Source organism: Pongo pygmaeus, chromosome 12 (assembly GCF_028885625.2).
Source record: "Pongo pygmaeus isolate AG05252 chromosome 12, NHGRI_mPonPyg2-v2.0_pri, whole genome shotgun sequence".
Taxonomy (NCBI): Eukaryota; Metazoa; Chordata; class Mammalia; order Primates; family Hominidae; genus Pongo; species Pongo pygmaeus.
In genome coordinates this window covers 46,040,773-46,050,144 of record NC_072385.2, presented here as the reverse complement: position 1 = coordinate 46,050,144, position 9,372 = coordinate 46,040,773, and the positions used below count along the sequence as shown (strand labels likewise).

Here is a 9,372-nt window from a genome sequence, read left to right as displayed (position 1 = left end):
TTGGACATCTTTGGGCGCTGTTATTCTGCCTCTGCAGGCATTGTTCTTCTTCTTCTATCTACTCTCACTGTCTGATGATCTAATCCAGGCTCATGGATAACACTAGTCAGTGACTCCCAAATCTCTCCAAGCTCTTCCTCTCTCCAAAACTAAATTTCTTTACTCCACTGATGATGAGATATCTCCAATCAGCTGCCTACTAAGTCACAAACTCAATCTGTACAAAACCAAATGCCTGATCTTCCCCCCAAATATGCTTCTTCCCTAGACTTTGCCATCTCTGTTGATGGTAGACCTTCAGTTGCCTAGTCCAACAATCTTGGAACTATCTTTGACTCCTCTTTTTTTCTCCCATACACGTCATTCATTCCATGTATCAGAAAATCTTGTCTTTACCTTAGAAATATATACCAGATTGCTTCAAAATAATTCAGCATTTGTTGGGGTAGGGAGAAGGTGAGGGGAGAAGGCATTTAAATGAAACAGGTTTGCTCATGCTCTGGTAATGGTTGAAGCACAGTGATGGGTACATGGAGGCTTATTGTATTATACTATTATTGGTACTTTGTGCATGTCTGAAATTTTCCATAATACAATGTTTTTAGTTGCATTTGCCATTGAACTCAGCAATCCCATTCCTTTAGAATCTATCCCATATTAGCCCAGGCGCGGTGGCTCACACCTGTAATCCCAGCACTTTGGGAGGCTGAGGTGGGTGGATCATGAGATCAGGAGTTCAAGACCAGCCTGGCCAAGATGGTGAAACCCCGTCTCTACTGAAAATACAAAAAAAAAAAAAAAAATTAGCCTGGCGCAGTGGCAGGCGCCTGTAATCCCAGCTACTCAGGAGGCTGAGGCAGGAGAATTGCTTGAACTCAGAGGATCTAGGTTGCAGTGAGCTGAGATCATGCCACTGCACTCCAGATGGAGTCTCACTGGGCAACAGAGTGAGACTCCATCTCAAAAAAAAAAAAAAAAAAAAGAATCTATCCATATTAGTAAAAGCAGTAGTGCATACTAACACATATATATTGGCTGGGCATGCTAGCTCATGCCTGTAATCCTAACACTTTGGCAGGCCAAGGTGGGAGGATCGCTTGAGCTCAGGAGTTCAAAACCAGCCCAGTCAACATAACGAAACCTAGTCTCTTAAAAAAACAATGAATAACAGAATTAAAAATACATATACATGGATCTTTACTTTAGCATTGTTTTCAGAGGCACAAATAGTGAAAATGAAGTGAAGAGATAACAATGTGGATACAAAGGGATACCTCCTTTTATTGCACTTTGCCTTATTGTACCTCACAGATACTGCATCTTTTACAACTAATTGAAGGTTGTGACAACCCTGTGTTGAGCAAGGCTATTGGCACCATTTTTCCAACAGCATGTGCTCACTTTTTGCCTTTGTGTCACATTTTGAGAATTCTCACAATATTTCAAACTTTATTATTATTATTATAGCTGTTATTGTGATTTGTCATCAGTGATCTTTGATATTACTGTTGGAATCATTTTGAACACCACAACCACACCTGTATAAGACAGTGAACTTATTTAATAAATGTGTTTCTGACTGCCCCACCGACCAGCCATTCCCCTCTCTCTCTCCCTCTCCTCAGACCTTCCTGTTCCCTAAGACACAACAATATTGAAATTAGGCCAGTTAATAACCTACAATGGTCTGTAAACATTCAAGTGAAAGAAAGAGTCACAAGTCTCTCACTTTAAACCAAAAGCTAGAAATGATTAAGCTTAGTGAGCAAGGCATACCTAAAGCTGAGACAGGCTGAAAGCTAGCCAAGTTGTGGATGCAAAGAAATAGTTCTTGAAGGAAATTAAAAGTGCTACTTCAATGAGCACATTAATTATAAGAAAGCGAAACAGCCTTATTGCTGATAGGGAGAGAGTTTGAGTGGTCTGGATAAATGATCAAACCAGCCACAACATTCCCTTAAGCCAAAGCCTAATCCAGAGCAAGGCCTTAACTCTGTTCAATTCTGTGAAGGCTGAGGGAGGTGAGGAAGCTGTGGCAGAAAAGTGAGAAACTGCTAGAGGTTGATTAATGAGGTTTAAAGAAAGAAGCCATCTCCATAACATAAAAATGCGAGGTGAAGTAGCAAGTGCTGATGTAGAAGCTGAAGCAAGTTAGCAAAAAATCTAGCTAAGATCATTGATGAAGGTGACTACGCTAAACAACAGGTTTTCAGTGTAGACAAAACAGCCTTCTATTGGAAGAAGACGCCACCTAGGACTTTCATAGCTAGAGAGGAGAAGCCAATATGTGTCAGCTTCAAAGGACAGGCTGACTCTCTTCTTAGGGGCTAATGCAGCTGATGACTTTAAGTTGAAGCCAATGCTCATCTGCCATTCCAAAATTCCTAGAACTAAATCTACTCTGTCTGTGCTCTATAAATGGAGCAACAATGCCTGGATGACAGCACACCTGTTTACAGCATGATTTACCGAATATTTTAAGCCCACTTTTGAAAACTACTGCTCAGGAAAAAAAAAAAAAGATTTCTCTCAAAATATAATTGTTCATTGACCATGCACCTAAACACCCAAGAGCTCTGATGGAGATGTAAAAGGAAATTAACATTATTTTCATGCCTGCTGACAAAACATCCATTCTGTAGTCCCTGAAGTAAGGGGCAATTTTGACTTTCAGGTCTTATTTTTTAAGAAATAAATTTCATATGATTGTAGTTGCCATAGGTAGTGATTCCTCTGGGCAAAGTAAATTGAAAAGCTTCTGGAAAGGATTCACCATTCTAAATGCCATTAAGAATATTTGTGATTCAGGGAGGAGGTCAAAATATCAACATACATATGAGTTTGGAAGAAGTTGATTCCAATTCTCATGAATGACTTTGAGGAGTTCAAGACATTGGTGGAGGAAGTAACTGCAGATGTGGTGGAAATAGCAAGAGGACTAGAATTAGAAATGGAGCCTAAGGATGTGACTGAATTGCTGCAATCTCATGATCAAATTTGAACAGTCAAGGAGTTGCTTCTTATGGATGAGCAAAGAACATGGTTTCTTGAGATGGGACCTACTCCTGGTGAAGATGCTGTGAACATTGTTGAAATGACAACAACACATTTAAGATACCACATAAACTTAGTTGATAAATTAGGGGCAGAGTTTGACAGGACTGACTCCAATTTTGAAAGAAGTTCTACTGTGGGTAAAAATGCTATCAGATAGCATCGCATGCTACAGAGAAATCGTTTGTGAAAGAAAGACCCAATGGATGCAGCAAACTTCATTGTGGTCTTATTTTAAGAAACTGCAGGCCACACACACTGGCTTACACCTATAATCCTAGCACTTTGGGAGTCCAAGGTGGGCAGATTGCTTGAGCTCCAGAGTTCAAGAGCAGCCTGGGCAACATAGTAAAACCCTGTCTTTACAAAAAAATACAAAAATTAGCCGGGCGTGGTGGTGTGCAACAATAGACCCAGCTATTCAGGGTGCTGAAGTGGGAGGATTGCTTGAACCCAGGAGACAGAGGTTGCAATGAGCCAAGATTGTGCTACTGCACTCCAGCCTGGGCAACAAAGTGAGACCCTGTCTCAGAAAAAAACAAAAACAAAAACAAAAAACTGCTATCTGACGAGCTTTGGCCCACTGTAGTAATCTACAAATTCACCAAATAGAAAGAAGAAAGGAAGGAAGGAAGGAAGGAAGGAAGGAAGGAAGGAAGGAAGGAAGGAAGGTAAGAAAGAAAGAAAGAAAAGAAAGAAATTGCCACAGCCACCCCATCCTTTGGCAACCACCACCCTAATCAGTCAGCAGTCATTAACATGGAACCAAGACCCTCCACCACCAAAAAGATTACAAGTTGCTGAAGTCTTGGACAATCATTAGCCTTTTTTTTTTTTTTTTTTTTTTTTTTTTTTTTTCCCGAGACGGAGTCTTGCTCTGTCACCCAGGCTGGAGTGCAATGGCACGATCTAGGCTCACTGCAACCTCTGCCTCCTGGGTTCAAGTGATTCTCCTGCCTCAGCCTCCCGTGTAGGTGGAACTACAGGCGTGTGCCACCATGCCCGGCTAATTTTTGTATTTTTAGTACAGACGAGGTTTCACCATACTGGCCAGGCTGGTATGGAACTCCTGACCACGTGATCTGCGCACCTCAGCCTCCCAAAGTGCTGGGATTACAGGCGTGAGCCACTGTGCCCAGCCAAGAATTTTATAGATAAGGTATATGCATTTTGTAGACATAATGCTATTGCACATTTAATAAACGACAGCATAGTAGAAATATAACTTTTACATGCACTGGGAAACCAGAAAATGTGTGTGACTTGCTTTATTGTGATAGTCAGTTTATGGAGATAGTCTGGAACTGAACCTACAATATCTGTAGGTATGACTGCACAGTGGTTGAATACATTTCTGAATGTACACTGTGAGGCATCTCACTACCACTATAAGAAATAATTAACTTTATATTAGATGATTTGGTGAAGTTTCCGTAATTTACTGATAAGCGAGAAAAGCAAGATGTATCTAATATGATGCAATTTCTATACAACAAAAATGATAGTAATTCTATTATATATATTCATGCCAATAAAATTCAAAACAAAATAAAAGAAGTATCCAAGATCTAGTGGCTTCTAACCATCTCAATTCCATTCATTGTGCTGCAAGCTGCCACTGTCTCTCACCTGGATTCCTACGCTGGCCTTCTAACTGTTCTCACTGATTCTACCCCTGCCCTCAACAGTTTGATCTCATCACAGTGACCAAAATGCTCAAAATCCGGCAATGGCTCTCATTTTCACTCAGAGTAAAAGCCGAAGTCCTGACAATTGCCTCTGAGGTTCCGCATGATCGTCTGCCCAGACGCAGCCCCATCCTTGCTTCTCTGACTTCATAGCCCACTGCTCCCCTGTTCCTCACATGGTTCCAGCCACACTGCTCTCCTAGCATGCTTCTGCCTCAGGGCCTTTGCTCCACCTCATTCATCTTTCTGGAAACTCTTGTCTCATATATCTGCTTAGCTTCCTCCCTAAGTTTCTTCAAGTCACCTTTTCAGTGAGGTCCAAAGTGAATTCTCTATTAATAATAATAATAATAAAAATCTGCCTCACACCTTCCTGATCTATTTTGCCCTGTTTTTTTTAAAAGGCACTTTTGATATATTATACTATAAAATTGATATATTTACAACGTTCATGTTTATTGTCTTTCTTCGTCATCAGAATATAAGCTTCTTGAGGACAGAGATCTTTGTTTTTTCATGGATGCACTTCCAGCGCCTGGAACAGTGTCTGGCATAAGTAAGATTCAATAAAGATGTCCAGTGCTGCATAAAAAGCTAATCAAGAAGGCAAAGATCTTAATAGAATTTGCCCTGAAAATGCTTTCTTGATGAAAATTCATCAATGTTGCTAGAGATCGCTTTGATATTTAGGGATTTGTTTTGTTTTTGAGATGGCACTTCTCATGCAGAGGGTTGAGGTGATCGTTCTCCTCAGTTGAGGCATATTGTCATTGGAAGTCCTTGCAAGGTCACTCTCTTGTTTGAGAAATCCTTATGTCACCCACTCATCTACTCATCCTCCCACCCCTATCTCCCTATCCATCCCCCCATCCATCCCTCCATCCATCTATTCATCCCTTTATCCATACACTTTTCTTTCCATTTCTTAGCTCCGTTCCCCTTCCCCCAGATGCAATTATTTTCATATTTTAGATATGTATCCTTCTTTTGTATATGTTCTGGTATAACATCCATTTTTGTGGACATGTGTTTTAAAATTGTATATATTTAATTCCGTTTCTGCTTTTCTCAACATTTTTAACATCTAGCCATGTTGCTATCTGTATGTCTGGACTAATGCTTTTAACTGCTTCAGACATATATGACACATTTTATTAATCTAGTTCTCAAGTGATGGATAACCAGATTGCTTCCAGCTGTCAACTGCCAAAGCAATCCCATATGTATGTGAGAATTCTGGGGGGGCTACCTATCCAGGTACAGAACTGAGAAGTTTTCAGAATGACTTCATCAACCTTTACACCCACCAGTGGCACATGACAATTCCTAAATCCCCGATCCCCAATGCCAGCTGGCATTATCTAGATGTTTAATTTTTTCCAAATCTAATAGCTAAAGTGTATTTTCTGGCAATTATTCTTTTAATTTGCATTTCTCTGATTACCATTAATTTGACTACTTATATGCTCTTTAGCCTTTTGCACTTAGTGTTTTTGTTGGTTTTTCTCAGGGGGTCCTTTTGCCTAATAATTTGTGCTTTGGAGATTTTGGTTGAAAATTGAAAACAAAGTTGGAAGCAGTGGCACATGCCTGTAATCTCAACTGCTCAGGAGACTGAGGCCAGAGGATTGCTTGAGCCCAGGAGTTTGAGGCTGCAGTTAGCAATGATTGTACCATTGCATTCCAGCTTGGGTAACAGAGTGAGATCCTATTTCAAAAAAAAAAAAAAAATTATGTCACAGAGTTTTACTTTCCACATTCCATGTCTGTCTGTCTATCTGTCTGTTTGACTACAGCCAAAATAGGGAGTGTGATGTGGCATCTCATTATGATTTGCATTTTCCCAATGACCAATAATGTTGACCACTTTTCATGTGCTTATTGGCATTGATAATGGAAAAATGCCTGTTCAAATCTTTTGCCCATTTAAAAAATTGGGTTGTTTGCCTTTCTTCACTTTATTTTAAAGCCCCATTCTTGACTGAAAATTCCTTCAATCCTGGTATCACCAGAAGCTTCAGGATTAGACAGATAACTCCCGCTACCAGCATCAGCACCAAAAATCCCCCCGGTAGGGCTATTCCTTCTCCCTCCATTACTCCTTTCTCTGCCACTAGGAAGGAAAACTGGGATATCTATGACATTCTCTATAAGCATCACCAGGAAGGGCCCTGATTCACTATACAAGATAGAGGTCTTCCAATGATGTTCCTGAAGAATCCTGGCATCCTCAAACCAGACCAAGGTTTTCTGCTGCTAAACTAATATAAGTCTAAAGTCATTTCCTAGACCTTCAGAGAAAAAAATTAATGACTATGTTTTCTAATTTTAACTCTTTCTCTTGGAATTTTTACTTCAAACTGAAGTGCTTATTTTTACTTGCTTATGCTAGAAATTAATATAACATGATGCTTGACTAGCAAAAAATTATGTATTTTATTTGCAGAATACAAATATCATTATTTCATTATGTTCTGCAGAAAACACAAGGACCCTAGATGCTGAACAATTTTGAGGACCATAAAAGCAGGAAATAGAAAGGACTTAGAAGACATTATTCTCCTTCACAAAGTGTGGCACCACTGCTCCCCCCAGGCACTGAGACTGAAATATCATTGACGATTTGCTCTTTCTTCTTCCCCACCTCATTTAACCAGTCATCACTTTCTAGAATATTTGCAATGCTGTCTTTTCATCTCCATCTTATCTGCCATTGCCCTGGTCCATGGCCTCTAATTCCCCTTTCTGGACTACTGTAATAAGCCCTAATTGGTGTCCTTGCCTCCAGCCTCTACACTGCTACTGAGTAGTGAATCACATTTGAAATTAATCAATGTTATAATCAATTACTTCAGTCTCTGCTTTCCCAAGAGAGTAACTCCATCAAAGAAAGGATGGTGCCCATCCCGTTCAACACTGCATTTGTAATGCCCAGAACAATGACTGGCATGAGATTGGAAAGGCAGTGAGTCAATGAAAGAATGAATGAAGAACAAACGAATGAATGATTTCAAACTGCAAAAGTACATATCACACAACTCTGGTGACTGTCCTTCCTACCTCCACAGCAGAAAAGATAAAGTCCATACTCCCCAGCTTGGCACACAAGGCCCTCCTTGACTTGACCTCTCTACTACTCCTTGCTTATCTCAGCCAGTCCCTTCCTTGAATTTTAGGTATCAAAATATCTTGGAAAATTCCGTACTTTTTATCTCTTCTATGTCTCTGCTCACTTCCTTATGCCTGGAATGTCCTTACCCAATATTCCATCCTCTATCTCCTTTTCACCAAACTCTTTTCTCCCTTTTAAAAGCATAGAGAACATTGTCCATTGTGTTCTACCACATAGATTTATCAAAGCTAAGCATTTTGCCGTATTTACTCCAACTTTTCTTTAAGAAATAAAGCACTGTAAATACAGTTGAACCTCCTTCTTCAATCTCATCCCCTTCTCTTTTTCTTCAGATGCATCTGTTATCTTGCTTTTGGCGTTAACCATTCACATATATATATTTCATATTTTTAATTGGGATTTTGAAAGCCCCCCCTACTGGTGACTGTCATGTTTTAGTCTAGATGAAGAGTAGTCCAAAGTCCAGAGAGGTCAAGACTCGCATGAGGTCACTTAGCAAGGTAAGACCAAGATAGCTCACGAGCCCAGGACTCCTGTCTCTTAGTTCGTGTTTTCCCAATACACCATGGTGCATCTTTTAAACAATGTGTATAGATCCTTTTGCAGCTCATAAGTGTGATTATTGGGTTTTCACACTCATGTGTAAGATGTGTTTTCCTCAAACCTTGCTATAATATCAGCACAGTACCTATCTGACATGAAAAACATAAAATATTTTTAAATGGGCTGGGTGCAGTGGCTCACGCCTGTAATCCCAGCATTTTGGGAGGCCAAGGCAGGTGGGTCACTTGAGGTCAGGAGTTCAAAACCAGCCTGACCAACATGGTGAAACCTCATCTCTACTAAAAATACAAAAATTAGCCAGGCACGGTGGTGGGTGCCTGTAATCCCAGCTACTCGGGAGGCTGAGGCGGGAGAATCGCTTGAACCTAGAAGACGGAGGTTGCAGTGAGCCGAAATAGCGCCACTGCACTCCAGCCCGGGTGACAAAGCTGGACTTCACCTCCAAAAAAAAAAAAAAGTAATGTATATGAATGAAATAGATACCATACGCTATGTCTCAGAGATAGTGCTAGACATATATATATATATGTATATTAGTTCATCCAACCCTCACTCTAGAGAAGAGAAACTGAGACTCAGAGAGGAGGTGAAGTCACCTTCCCTATGTTAACCCAGCTAGCAGGTAGCCGAGGTAAAATTGGCCCCCTGGGGCTGCCTGACTTCTAATGCTGCCCTCTAGTGGGGACAGTATGGAAAAGACATGAGTTTTGAAAGAAATCCCAAGGTTTGTGTCTGGTTCCTCCCCTCCCTGCCCAGAGAATCCTGGGTAAGTTAAGTCCATTTAAAGTACCATTTATTGACTACCAAGCACCAGCAATTTTACACATCACCTCATTTAGTTCCCACAGCCAAACTCAAAGAGAAATATTATTTTTTCTCCATTTTCAGAGGGAGAAATTGAGACTCAGGGAGAAGTACCATTAACAAGGAGCA

At 40.4% G+C, this 9,372-nt stretch overlaps 1 non-coding gene across 1 annotated transcript; it reads left to right on the top strand.

Moving 5' to 3' along the window:
* The first annotated feature begins 8,469 nt into the window (after positions 1 to 8,469).
* On the top strand, positions 8,470 to 8,573 carry LOC129030996 (small nucleolar RNA U13). Its single transcript, XR_008500885.1, has one exon. It is a non-coding gene; the product is annotated as a small nucleolar RNA U13 (small nucleolar RNA).
* The last annotated feature ends 799 nt before the right edge of the window (positions 8,574 to 9,372 follow it).